This window comes from Anastrepha ludens, chromosome 2, assembly GCF_028408465.1.
Source record: "Anastrepha ludens isolate Willacy chromosome 2, idAnaLude1.1, whole genome shotgun sequence".
NCBI classification, from domain to species: Eukaryota; Metazoa; Arthropoda; class Insecta; order Diptera; family Tephritidae; genus Anastrepha; species Anastrepha ludens.
The window spans coordinates 138610863-138625252 of record NC_071498.1 but is presented as its reverse complement, the minus strand read 5'-3'; the positions used below and the strand labels follow the sequence as shown (position 1 = coordinate 138625252).

Here is a 14390-nt window from a genome sequence, read left to right as displayed (position 1 = left end):
TGTGTCCAATTGGCGGCGGTTAGCATGAGAAAGAAACGACTGGCGCGCTTTGTTAAGCTCGGCCAAAATCGCGTAAGCGATTATCGCGCCAATTAAGAAGAAGAAAGCAGACTCCCCCCTTAACCCTCATAAATCTCATTGCATCGCTATATATAAAACGTATCTCAAGCTTGACGACTATGCATAAGTCAGACTAAAAAACGCTATGTTTAAATGCTTGTATGCTTGGCTAAAATGTATTTGTAACCAACTTTAATGTATGGTTGTGAGTTATGCACTCATTGTGAAAGTGTGCGCCGTATTGAACTTAATGTTTTGTAAAAGGTGGTTAAATTTCAAGGGCCGATGTTGAATGTGAACCACATCTAAACGTCAACGACACCGTTGGACTTCTTTCTTTGGGATTATTTGAAAAAAAAGGTGCACGTCGATAAGCCAGCAACAATTCAGGAGCTAAAGGATGAGATAATTTGGCACATTAACGGCATAGAACCTCAATTATGCCTCAGCGTCATCGAAAATTTGGACCATCGGATAGAGGTGTGCGCCATTTGGCCGATATTTTGTTTCATACGTAATTGAGCCATACCAATATTATCATAAAAAAGAGAAATGTCAATAATTTCCAAAAAACATTCTATTTTATTCAAAATCAACACCGGCCCTTGAAACTTAACCACCCTTTATAATAATATCGCGCCTCTAAAAAACGTTTACTGTAAGAAACGCAGTTACCTTATTTCTGATTTTGCGAAACGAATTGCACCGGTATCTTTTCATGATTTGCTTAAGGGGGTATTCTGGTCAAGACGTCTTAATTTTAGGTATTTTAAAACTACATAAAAAACGGTGCTCCATGGTTGACATGATTCCAACCCTTGTAGTGATCTAAAACAAACAAATTAAAAAAATTCTTCATTAGTTAGGATGTCGCTATCGGATTACGCCAAATCAAAGAAAAAAAAATCACTAAATGGTTTTTTAAACTCTTTTTTTACCTTTTCTAATTTTTTAAAAATACTTCAAACTTAATAGCCCAATAGACAGATGTATAATAAATTTTTTTTATCAAACTTCAAAGCGATCGGTCAAGTAGAACTTGAGATATCATGACGACCATCTCAAATAAAGTAGTTTTGAGAAAATCGCGTTTGAAGTTTGAGCAACAATTCCAATAGAATAACTGAGATCATAATATTTACTACTCACTCTGGATTATTCGAAGCCGACGAAACCAAGCATCGAAACCGAAGGTGTGGAGAGTCTTATTTTGACAAAAGGTATGCGCCGTTGCTCCATCTTGTTGAAACCACAAATTAGGATACTGCTCCGCCATTGGCCGCGTTTTCAATCAATGTTCTGTAAGAAGCTTTAGAAATCGATTCCGACGTTTCATCCTCATTTTCGAAGAAATATGAACCGATAACTCTAGTGGCTATAACACCGCACCAAACAGTACATTTAGATGGGTGCAACTGATGTTGGTGTGTTGCCCTTGGATTTTCAGAGCCTCACTATTCGGCTTCAACCTACAGTTTTGTTTGTTGTCATAACCATTTAAATGGAAATGCGCTTCATTCGACATCAAAAAATTATTTAAAAAATCAATTTCTGAGGCTAATTGTGTAAGAATAGAAAAACTCGATAATTTTAACGCGTGGTGTTGTACTGTAGGGTTTCATAATAAATTTACAACAATTCAATTATAACCTACAAAAAGAGAAAAAATAAATATGTCAAAAAATAAAAAAGTTGTTTGTGCTTAACCTTAGTTGATCTTATTTGGCCCACCCTGTATTAATAAATAAATAAATTAGGTATGTGGTTGATTTCCTCTACTCCATTTTTGCTGCGGACTGCATTTGGTGGATAGTTTTTACCTTTCCAAGGCAGAAATTCACACGAAGGTGTGCCATTGCCTGCCAAGAGACGATCACCTTTTACATTTTTTGACGTGATAACGTCTTATAATTTGATGTAGCCGGCTGCACGCACCTAAAAATGTTATCTTCCTCGTGCGTCGTTGTCTTGCTCATGCGGCGTTACCTTGTTATGTTATGCATGTTATGTTATGCATGTTATGTTATGTTATGTTATGTTATGCATGTTATGTTATGTTATGTTATGTTATGTTATGTTATGTTATGTTATGTTATGTTATGTTATGTTATGTTATGTTATGTTATGTTATGTTATGTTATGTTATGTTATGTTATGTTATGTTATGTTATGTTATGTTATGTTATGTTATGTTATGTTATGTTATGTTATGTTATGTTATGTTATGTTATGTTATGTTATGTTATGTTATGTTATGTTATGTTATGTTATGTTATGTTATGTTATGTTATGTTATGTTATGTTATGTTATGTTATGTTATGTTATGTTATGTTATGTTATGTTATGTTATGTTATGTTATGTTATGTTATGTTATGTTATGTTATGTTATGTTATGTTATGTTATGTTATGTTATGTTATGTTATGTTATGTTATGTTATGTTATGTTATGTTATGTTATGTTATGTTATGTTATGTTATGTTATGTTATGTTATGTTATGTTATGTTATGTTATGTTATGTTATGTTATGTTATGTTATGTTATGTTATGTTATGTTATGTTATGTTATGTTATGTTATGTTATGTTATGTTATGTTATGTTATGTTATGTTATGTTGAAATATGATATGTTGTATGATAAGAAAAGTAGGAAATGAAAGGGAGTGTTTCGATAGTAATGTGTATTGAAAAAGTCAAATCGATGATGGTGCCTCTTAGTGTTGTTGGAATTGAACATATCTTTCATTTATTTGATAAAAGTTTCGTAATTTTTCACGTTTGTGTAAATGTAACTTAATCAATTCCATTTCGATTCCATTTACCTCCTCTATATCTATACAAAATATCTATCAAACAAATAAAATTAAAATTTTGTTTTGAAAATTGCTACCATTACATCAGTGTTTTCTTATGACGTTCTCACGTTAAACTATCGTCAGTAAACCGACTTTACAGACAGACTTATAAAATCGTGTATCTGGCCGACAGCGGGTTTCAAAGACGAATCCAGCGGATGGGAATCATGCACATCGGTCGTTTACAAAAAATCTCCCGTTATATGCTTTTAAGCTGCATGTCTTGGCTCTTCGTTAGAAGGCAATTTCTGTTCAGCAGCTCAATTGCTACGCGTTTACCTTGACACGCCATGTGCAAATATGTACATACAAGCGCACATTTAGAAACAAGTAACGGGGACTCAAATGTACTTTCAAAGTACGAGACATCGCGATAAATTACGCAAGGAAATTTCATTTTTATATTTGTTTCCAGGATATTTGAATACAAATGCCATGATAAAGTGCTTAGTATGTACGTATGTATGCGTGTAACTGTCTGTGTTTGTAGATATTTACAAATGTGTGTGTGCACGCACTCTTTCTTTATTACGCGCCAGCGAATATTGTGATGGCCCCAGTGCGGGTATGCGTCTGCTGTGCAATGCATCAAAAATGTATTTTAATAAAAGTGAGCAGCAATAAGAACAGCAATAACTAGAAAAAACAACAACAACTACCGCTAAATGTGTGATGCAACATGGAAGCAGCGACACTCGGAAATTGTTTACTTTATGCATTTCCTTTATATTCTCACTGAAGCCAACACTGAAGCCGCGCATTTTTCTGTGTTATCATATCTTTTACCTTGTACGAGTTGGTATGTTGTTGTTGATATTGTTGTTGCAGCCGGTAGTATTTCGTCATTTCCTTGACGTTTGTCTTGTTGCAGTCATAAAGGGAACACAACAAACTATACATTTACCCCGCGTACTTCACCTTCGTGCCGCGGCGTGTTGCGTATGAAAAATGGTGGTAAGTAGCTGGCAGAAAGCTACATGTGTACGTATATATGTTTGGCACACCAGTGTAATAAATTTGCTGAAACGTGTGGGTTATGCAATTTTCATGTTTTGTGCCAAGCATAAATACACAAATATATGTACGTGTGTTTATCAGAAAAAAGGAAATAATCTGCAATGCAAAATTGTGGCAGCGATCATTGTGAGATACGTACACATCTCATACCGCTGTGAGTGTGACGTCACACTTGTGCAATTTAATCGTGTGCTTTTTGTGTAATTTCTTGTTGCCATTACATTCTTGTTCGATTTTTCACATTTATCTCACGGAACGTCTCTCTGATGCGTGCAACCTTGCATTCTCTCATTTTTGGGTTGACATCACTTTTTCTGCAAATTCACTTCATCTAGATGACTTTTCCACTCTTGTGCACTCAAAACAATGGCTTGTATCGTAGTACTAGATGGATTACGCAGCCTACTTGTGAGGTAACCAGAAAGAAGTGACTTAGAAGGTGTGATCTCAGAACTAGCTTCCTCATCGTCTTATATCGACCATTCATTAGTGCACTGGTTGGCATCATCACCGAGCACTACCTAATGCGAGCACATTGGAAACGTATAGTTTCCATTCATTGGCTTCGGTCGCCGTTGCAGGAACGAGTAGAAAGTGTAAAGTGTTGAACAATTTCTCTACCACTTTCCCGCTCTTTTATAGTGTGTGGCAAGTACCGTAACTTAAGCTTACTTAACCGATCGCTGAATTTCCCATTTTCATAGACCTAACGGGTGAAGTTCTTGAATTTTCAGTTAAGTTTCTAATCTTCTTTTATTAAGAAAAACAAGGAATCTTCGTATTTCTTGATTGGCGCGGTAACCGCTTATGTGGATTTCGGCGAGCTTAACAAAGCACGCCGGTCGTTTCTTTCTCGTGTTAACCGCCGCCAATTGGAAGCACCAAGTGAATCTAAGTCCTTCTCCATTTGCTCTTTCCAACGCAGAGGAGGCCTTCCCCTTCCTCTGCTACCACCAGCTGGTACCGCTTCGAATACTTTCAGAGCCGGAGCGTTTGCATCCATTCGGACGACATGACCCAGCCAGCGTAGCCACTGGATCTTCATTCGCTGCGCTATGTCTATGTCGTTGTACAACTTATACAGCTCATCGTTTCATCACTCGCCAACGTCGCCAACGTGCAAAGGTCCAAAAAACTACCGCAGAGTCTTTCTCTCAAATACTCCAAGCGTCGCTTCATCGGATGTTGTCATCGTTCACGCTTCTGCGCCATACGTTAGAACGGGCATGATGAGAGTCTTGTAGAGTGTTAGTGTTGTTTGTGGCGAGAGGATTTTCCTACTCAATTGCCTACTTTGTCCAAAGTAGCAGAGTGAGTTCATGAATGTGTACACAGAGTTCATCCATGTAAAAAGAACGAAGGTATGGTGGGCAGAAGTGTGTATTCCAACCATCTGAGGATCTCCTCAACATTTGGGGGCGCACCTACAACCACACAAAGAAACGACAACATTGATAAATATGAATGCCTGTAGACTCACGGCAGTGATAACTGGCTTCTGGGCGATAGGTGAGCAAGCAGCCAAATTTGGTATCTCTTATAATTGCCATAATTCTAATCAACCGGAGAAAAAGGAAATTATCTTCCATTTTCTCTGTGAATATCGTGCCCTATGAAAGGCGAAGATGTTAACTCATGGCAAACTGCCATTTAAAACCTTAAAGAGCTGGCGGTTATAGACATGAACAACTTTATAAGGGAAAATGGTGCGAAATCGCTAGTTGGGTTCCCAATAAGTGACCACTTCAACCAACCAACCAACCGGCTTTACTATTACTGCAGTATTTTTCAGGCTGAGTGAATGACACTGGTACCTACAATGAAATGCGATATTTGGAGATGATATCTACATTTTCACTCTTAGTTTACATTTTCACTCATAGCGATATTTCTCTCACAGTCGCCCACCTTTAAGATAGCCTTGAAATGCCACACGTCTCGTAATGAGATGGCTGAGTTATTTCGCACTGCTTCTTGGTGATTGCAAAATCGAGGGCAATTGTAGGGCAAATTATTGAGGGAGACTCCACACCCAACTGCCTAACGAGTACATGGACAATGATGACAATGAATGTGGGTATACCCTTTCAGATATGTAGGTTACATATTTTTAAGAAATTTCTAAAAATGCATCCGAAAGGTGTCATACTGAGCCCACCTGTAGAATCACCCGACAATAGTTGTCCATCAGCAATGTTAAAGACATATAATCTTTGCTGACCAAAAATAAATGTAGTCTTAGCTCATTGATTTTCGTTATAGGCAGACACGTCCGAGGGATAGGCGCGCAGACTCATAGTTTCCGCAGAAGCTGTCGAGATGAAGAAGAGAAGGAAATGATTTTGTATTTGAATTATATGCCACTAAGCTTTATCCAGACGTAGATTCATCAATCAAGTCAGATAATTATTCATCATCAAGTCAGATAATCATTCATTGGTTGAACCCAGCGTGGTGGAGGTTAGGGATCTTTTACTAAAGTTTCTAAACGGTTACATTGGTTTTTGAAGAGATCAGGAGAAGTTTGCTTATGCGGCATCAGAAAGGGCTATGAGCTTGAGTGTGCTGCATAGAGAACAACCGCTGTAATTTAATCTCACCTAACAGCTGATGGGTCTAAACTTGCCACTTTAAAAAAGTTTAAATCTAAAATCTCCAGGTACAAGAGTTTCGTACGGCAAGTTAAATTTGGACTAACCGCATACACAGCTTTCTTTAGCAGGCAGCCAAAAAAACACTTTACTTAAATTACGGAAATTACGTCTAGAATAACTGGATGTATTCCTTGCTAGCAGTAGTGTTCGAGTGGAAGTGTTTCTAAGCACTCACGATGTTCGTGTATTCTTGACTTTCATCGAAGCGTGTGCACAAATGAGCGACGTGAGCGAAGAAAGATTGAGGATTGAACATTGTGTCGATTGTGTCGCCATCTATTGGAGTAAAAGAAGCATTGTGCTTGGCGTTGAAGTCTCTCGCATACTACAAATCCAGCAGCGATTACTTTCCATTGCAGATTTTCAGGTGTTTGAGACGTGGTGAGGTCCAATGGCCTTTTTATCATTAACCGACTTTTTTCTGGTGAAGACATCAATCCGAAATATGTCTCATTCGAGGTTTTGTTCTATGGACGGTGTCTTCAGGGTTCCTTGGGTTCCAAGTTCAGTACTCAAGCTTCTTTTTCGAAGACATTCATCCTCGATTGATGGCACTGATGCTGCAGGTCCTGGTGAGCTCTTATGCCGAATACTTCGAAGTGGCCCCAACAGGTTTCACCTAATCACTTTAATTTGCCCTTAGATGATAATTGACTAAGGTCTGATGTTGTAAGCTTCTTCATACAAATATATATATAAGTCTATATATATATAGACTTCACCAAATTGTGGCGTGTGTGTTGATGTGGTTCCACAAATGGACGGACCTACAGTTGCAAGCCAACTCCGAACGGCAGATATTTTGTTTTATATTCTTATGAAGCTCTTTTCCATGGCAGAAATACACTCGGAGGTTTGCCATTGCTTGCTGAGGGGCGACCGATATTAGAAAAAACTTTTACTTCATTTTGGTCTTTCACCGAGATTCGAACCTACGTTCTCTCTGAATACCGAATGGTAGTCACGCAATAACTCAACCAGCTACGATGGCCGCCCGTATGCTACAAAATTGGTGCTGCCCATTTCCTGTTGAATTACAGTGACGCGGAGCCATGCAACGGGTACATAGTGTAGATATTTTTTCCCCAGGATCAGAGTGCAGTAAGAAAATGTTTGCCGTGCGCTAGCCCTCTTTATGAGTTACGTAGTTCGGGTGTAGTGACTTTGTGAATGCGTCACGTTGTTGTGCTTACTACTGTGGGTAAGTAGGTGAATTTGGTTGTAAAATGAAAAATCTTTATTTATTCTTGGAAATCAATTTCATCCCCTTCAAAATAATCTCCTCTCGATGAAATACACTTATGCCAACGATTTTTCTAATCCCCGAATCATGCCAAATAGTCCAATTCCGGTGTAGCCATCAGCACCTTCTTCGATTCAGCTTTTATCTCCTCAATCGACTCGAAACGCGTTCCCCGGAGTGGTCTCTTGAGTTTTGGGAATAGCCAGTTTTTGGCGAAATGGTCACGAAGAACGAGTGCAGTGTGAGACGGTGCATTATCGTGATGCAAAAACCAAGAGTTCTTGGCCCATAATTCTGGTATTTTTAGACGAATTGCTTCACGTAAACGACGCATAACGCTCAAATAATATTCCTTATTAACAGTTTGGCCAGGTGGAAGGAATTCATAGTGCACCACACCACGAAAATCGAAAAAAACTGTCATCATGACCTTTATTTTTGAACGACTTTGTCGTGCTCTTTTCGGTCTGGCCTCGCCTTTAGCACGATATTCGCTTGATTGGTCGGTTGTTTCAGGGTCGTAAGCATAAATCCAAGTCTCATCTCCCGTAATGATGCATTTGAGCTTGTCCTAATAGCCTGGAAGCATTGTTTCACACACATCAACGTGACGACTTTTTTCCAAGAAATTGAGAGTTTTCGGTACCAAACGAGATTTGACTTTTCGTAGGCCCAAAGGGTCTTTCAAAATGGTTTTCACAGATCCTTCTGATATTCCGATCATATCAGTAAGGTCTTTAACAGTCAACCGACGATTTTTGAGCACTAACACCTTCACTTTATTGACGTGTTGGTCATCTGTTGACGTCGATGGTCGTTCGGAGCGCTCCAAGTCATCAACACGTTCTCGACCCTCTTTGAAGTCTTTGTACTACTTATAAACATTTTTCTGCGACATGGTCGAATCACCAAATGCCTTCTGCAACATGCTAAACGTTTCCGCAGCCGAAATTTCATTCCGCAAACAAAATTTGATGGCACTTCTCTGCTCAATCAAATCAGACATTGTAAAAATCGAAAAATGCACTCTTGGTCGTTTGGTAAACACAAGCGTAAATATATTACTGATAATGACATTCACATGTAAGTAGGCCCAGATGTTACTAATAGTGCTGCCAGCTCATGAAAAAAATAACTAGAGCGAGATTTTAATCCCGCGAAGTTTGACAAATAAGTTCACCTTACTTTTTGCCCACAGTAGTATATTTCGATAAGCTTATAATCTTATACTAAGAAAATTAGAACGGCTTTCAATTGCAACCCACTTCCCAGTAGCGGTGATTTCACCAAAATTCGCAAGTGTTTCGCATTCGAGGTCAATTAACTGTAAATTGCAAACTACTACAAATGAAAATTAATAGCGCGGAAGACAGTAGAACCGACACATTTCACTTAGATCCATCAAAGGTGGATGACCGCTAAACGACGAACAATTGTCGAGCTCAATTAGTTACTCAAGTCAACAGCAAAGCTGCAAACTCAAAGCTTCTTATGTGGCTATGTATGTTTATATGTGAGTGTGTATGTATGTATGTATGTGTGTATGTATTTATGTATGTACGCCTTCATCAAATATCGCCCACAACTATTTAAGAACAATAGCGAAAGCGCAATGGCTGAGGCGCAAGTGGTTAATGGAGTTGTTTACAGTTGGCTATGATTTGCGAGGGAAGGAAGTAGGAAAAGTGATGTAAATTAGTGAGCGGATTTCTTCAAGTGGCACGTGGCTGCCTGCAAGACTTTTATGATGGCTTAGCAAGCGGTTGCGACTGTGCAGGAGCTAAGAAAACCTCTTTTCTGTGGTGAAAAGTAATAATTTTGTAGCATTGAATTCACCACTAGAACCACTGTTACGGCTTTGTTGCAAGCAACCGCTTTATTTAGCAATGTGAAGTGTATGGCAATTATGAGTGTGTTTGGGATGGTGCATCTTGGCGTATGGCGGTTTAGCAGTTCCAGAGCTGAGTACAGTAATTATTTTTTAGTTTCATTTTTGCCACACACGCAAGTGGTTGGAAGATTATTGAAAATGCTTTAAAATTAATTGCCATATAGCCAATTCATTTAGCGGCTAACGGTGGTTCCAATTGAATGGCCTGACAGTTGGCTAAATCGCCTCGAAGAGCCAAAGAAATATAGCTGTGGCGCCAAGACAGAATATATGGTTCATACATACATTCACACATACATATACGAAATAGACGTTGGCGGCGTTGGCGGCTGAATGTAGCAAGTCGTAAGCCCAAAACCTAGAACAACAACAATTACAAAGATAGCATCATAAGGAACTCTATTAAAATTCAAACAGGCGTGCCGTCTAAATAAACTACTCTGCGCGCTGTCATGGCAAGAGTTTGTTCATGTGATCTGCCGTCTGTTGCCTGCCGCTGCCCTTGTCTAGCACATTTGCTACTTTTTGTAAACGATATTTCCATTTTATTGTATATATTTTACAACACTACATCCAACATACAACTTGTGTATATGTAGATGCCGTGCTGTTGTTGTTGCGTAGCATCGTTAGTAAATTTATTTCGAATGTGGTTTGGGGACGCTTCCATTCGATCCTTTGAATCTCGTTGAAGCGATTTTTTTGTTATTTGTATTATATTTTGTAACTGATTGCACGTACTCACCACTTTACGCCTGTATGTATGCTACAGTTTGTTTGACTGTCCTTGTGCGTGCAAGTGTGTGTGCATAATCTGCAAATACCCAGCACAAATCGCGAAATGAAGGTGGAATCCAGTGTTGGCCTTTTGATTGGTATACTTCAAAAAAGTAATGCGTTTTTTTGCAAGTTTGCGTATTTTATTTTTACGCTCATTTCGTGAGTATAAATTTTGTTAAAAAATGTTGCACAAAAAGTTTAAGATTCACAAGATTTCTTTTCCATTTTAAAATTTTCTATATATCAGTATTTTTTTTAATAGCAAGAGCACTTCAAATAATAATGTTAAAAATTTGTTTAGCATAGGGCCTCGACAAGACTTGTCTTGCGTTGGTTTCGTTAATCTATTTGATTTCTAACAGGGTAGGTGATTAGCCGACGGCCGCCGTAGCCGTATGGGTTGGTGCGTGACTACTATTCGCAATTCACAGAGAGAACGTAGGTTCGAATCTCGGTGAAACACCAATATTAAGGAAAACATTTTTCTAATAGCGGTCGCCCCTCGGCAGGCCATGGCAAACCTCCGAGTGTATTGTTGCCATGAAAAAGCTCCTCACAAAAACATCTGCCGTTCGGAGTCGGCTTCAAACTGTACAAGAAAAGCACCGAATGAAGCGTGTGTGTGTTACTTTGCGAAAAAGGTAAGAGAAACTGGGTTGCTTATTGACAAACCAACGCGTGACCGACCAAAAACCGTGCGTACACCCGAAAATATTGCTGCTGTGGCCGAGAGTGTTCGTGAATTACCAGGAACGTCAGTTCACCGTCGTTCTCAACAGTTGGACATTTCGGAGACATCTTTGAGACGAATTTTGCGTTAAGACCTTGGTATGACGCCGTACAAAGTCCAAGCCAAGAGCCATATGAATGAAATAGTATTCCATCATTAACCGGAAGGATTGTACTTCAAAATAAAAAAAAAAACAGTTTGGAAAAATATTGAGTAGTTTCTTTTTTATAGCATTTTTAATTCCGTAAAGTTATATGGCGGACCCTTATATATGTATATATATATATAGGTGATTAGCCTGCCGCTACCAGTCCTAAATAGTGGGAATGCCCACCTGCCCTTGCTTAGGAACAACGCCTTCTTACTGCTTGGAGCGCCATCTGTGTTTCACATTTTTCTGCCAGAAGGTTGAAGACTTCGCTAAATTTTGTGTGTCTGCGCCGCTGCCCACTTCCTCTTGCTGGCACCACTGTTGCAATGTGTAACTGTGTTTTTTTCTTTGTTTTTGCTTGCCTTAGCAGCCACAAAACAAATAATGCGCTGACTATTGTGCGGGGGTAAGAATGGAAAGGATACGTTTTTGAGTTTGAGGAATGAAATGTTTTTGTTTTTTCAAAAACAGAGGAAGTAGGTAAATTTGGAAAAGTGCGAGGTCCGTGCTTTATGTGGGATTCGAACCCACAACCTCTGGGGGGGGCAGGCTAGTGCACTTACGATAGACCTGCGTAAAATTTTTGCTCAAATGATTTAAAACTGTTTTATGGTCGATGTTTAGCTCCGGGGTTGCGACTACTAACATGCCGGCCAACTTGGATTTTTGCTGTGATTTTATCGATATTTTCGACATTTTCTCCAACATCAAATCACGTAATTCGTGCTACAGTATTGGCACCATAAACAACATCCACGACTTCAGCGGCCTGGCTTGCATTTGCGCCGTTATCAAAGACAAACTCTAAAATGTACCGAATTTTCTCTTTGTTGACTTCCATTGTTAACACCCTGTAACTCACAACTGAATTCAAGAAACAAAAAAACAGCAAAAGACTTGTTTAGTGTGAAATGTCGCCTTGACAACGAGCATAAACTTGAAATTGTTTGATCGATACTTTACGAGATGTCGACGACTACAGCCATCTACCGAGAAAATAATTGATTTCTTTTCGCCCAAACTAATACAAAACAGTAATATTATTGAAATGATATTTTTATGATAATCTGCTAAATAATTTCCTCAGATCAATATTTTAATATGATATCCGGCCGCTGCTACGGGTTACATGGTTCATTCGATGGCAAAATTTTTTTTTCTACTTTCCCAATAAATCTAATGACAGCTCCTTCCTCATTTCAAAAGAAATAAGAACCGCTGATGTCGCCAGTTTTCTATGCACTTTGCGACCAGATTTGTTTTTTTTTTTTCAAAGCAAATCCCCACAATTTGGACACGTTCCTCTAGCGTTCAACGTATCGTGGTGACTTGCTAAGCCTTGAAAAATTTTGAAACCGAAATTTGAATAGGTCGGCCAAAGAGCACCAACAGATTTGGTGGCTCCTAAAACACTCAGGCGGCTAAAAAGACCATTGTATTTAGACCTGTAGAAAGAGGGTAGATAGTCAAGGAGGGAAGGAGAAAGTTTCAGATAAAGAGATAGGAAAGAATAGAGAATAGAGAACAGAGGTAAAGGTAGTTAGTCCTGTAGTAATTAGTGCAATACACCTCCTCCGAGTAAGACAGGCAAATAGGTCCTCAGTGATTCCAATGGTGGTCATATGCTAACCCAATGGGTTGTATCCTGTAAGAATACCGTCCATCAACCCAACGTCTTTCCTTCCAAGTTTCAGTAGAAAGCTTCACAGTTTTCTGTTCGGACTTGTCACAAAACCCTTTGCAGTTCTGCAGCGTTCTAGACCGGACCATCGCGATTTATGCAGATTGCCTACACAATCGCTGATCTTATTCCTGCAAAACTTACACCGGAGTGTCCTGGAACCCTGTCTTGGGAGAGAATTAAACTTCTTGTTACATTCTCGAACAATATTTGAGGTTTGCTTCGCATTTTCCAGGGCCTTCACTGCAGCCTGACTGTTACTGAAGACTCCAATCTGCTTCTCGCTCCATCTCCTCTCGATTATCCATTCGGCTACTTTCAGAATGGCTAAAATTTCCGTTTGGAAAATAATTGCTATCTCACACGTAGCATAGTGATACTTATTACTATAGTTTAAATCCCATCCGGCTCCAGACCCTATTTCATTCCTGGACCCATCGGTAAAGAAAATATCCGTCTAACCTCCCTGCATGCATTCTGAATTGATCCATTGTTCACGCAATGGAAATCTGACATCTGACGCCAAGACGGCGTCCTAAGAAGGACACTTACTTACTCACCCTGCGTCCAGGGTCGCCAGTTTTGAGTAACCTATGCACAATGCTCTTCAACATAGCTTTCCATTTCGCGCTTCTTTTTTCGGATAATATCCTCCACAAAATTTGCGACGGCATTCCATTTTTCTTCGTCTAACATCATTTTGTCGATAGTTTCTTCGGGTGTAAATACATAGTAGCTCGTTGCATCTGTTGCAGACCTGTTCTCTCTACGTTCCACCTCTCGCATTTAAAGAAGGTGTGCTCCGCATCATCATACTCAGTACCTAGCCATGACTGAACTCGGATCATCACCTGATTCAACTTCCTTTTGGCTTCGTCAGTGTTTCGGGCGATTATTACAGCTGCAATGTCATCGGCGTATCCCACTATCTAAATGCACATCCTCAGGCATCTCTATTCGAAGGATTTCATCGTAGCTTTTATTCCAGAGTTCAGGTCCGAGTATTGATACTTAGGCCACACCTGCTGTTATTTGTTTAGTTATGCAATCTTCTCGCGTTTCGTATAAGAGCACGCGATTGCTGAGAGAGCTACGAATAATCTTCAATAGATTATTCAGGATCTTGAATTTTACCTTTAAGGCTTACGTCGTCCCAACTTAAACTGTTGAAGGCATTTCTAATATCCAGTGTAGCTAAGCGTTTGGAATATCGATTACCTGCCTGGGTAAGTTCTAAGGTAGATGTGCCACTTCTAAGACCATGTTACCTGTCAGAGAGGCCGCCACTGTTCTCTACGGCTTCGCTAAGCCTATGCTTTATCAGTT

The 14390-nt window shown here is 39.3% G+C and overlaps 1 protein-coding gene across 1 annotated transcript in view; it reads left to right on the top strand.

The window, feature by feature from the left end:
• LOC128855095 (uncharacterized) overlaps positions 1-14390 on the top strand; it is a 120876-nt gene that overhangs the window by 86208 nt on the left and 20278 nt on the right. The gene's annotated exons all lie outside the window — the stretch shown is intronic.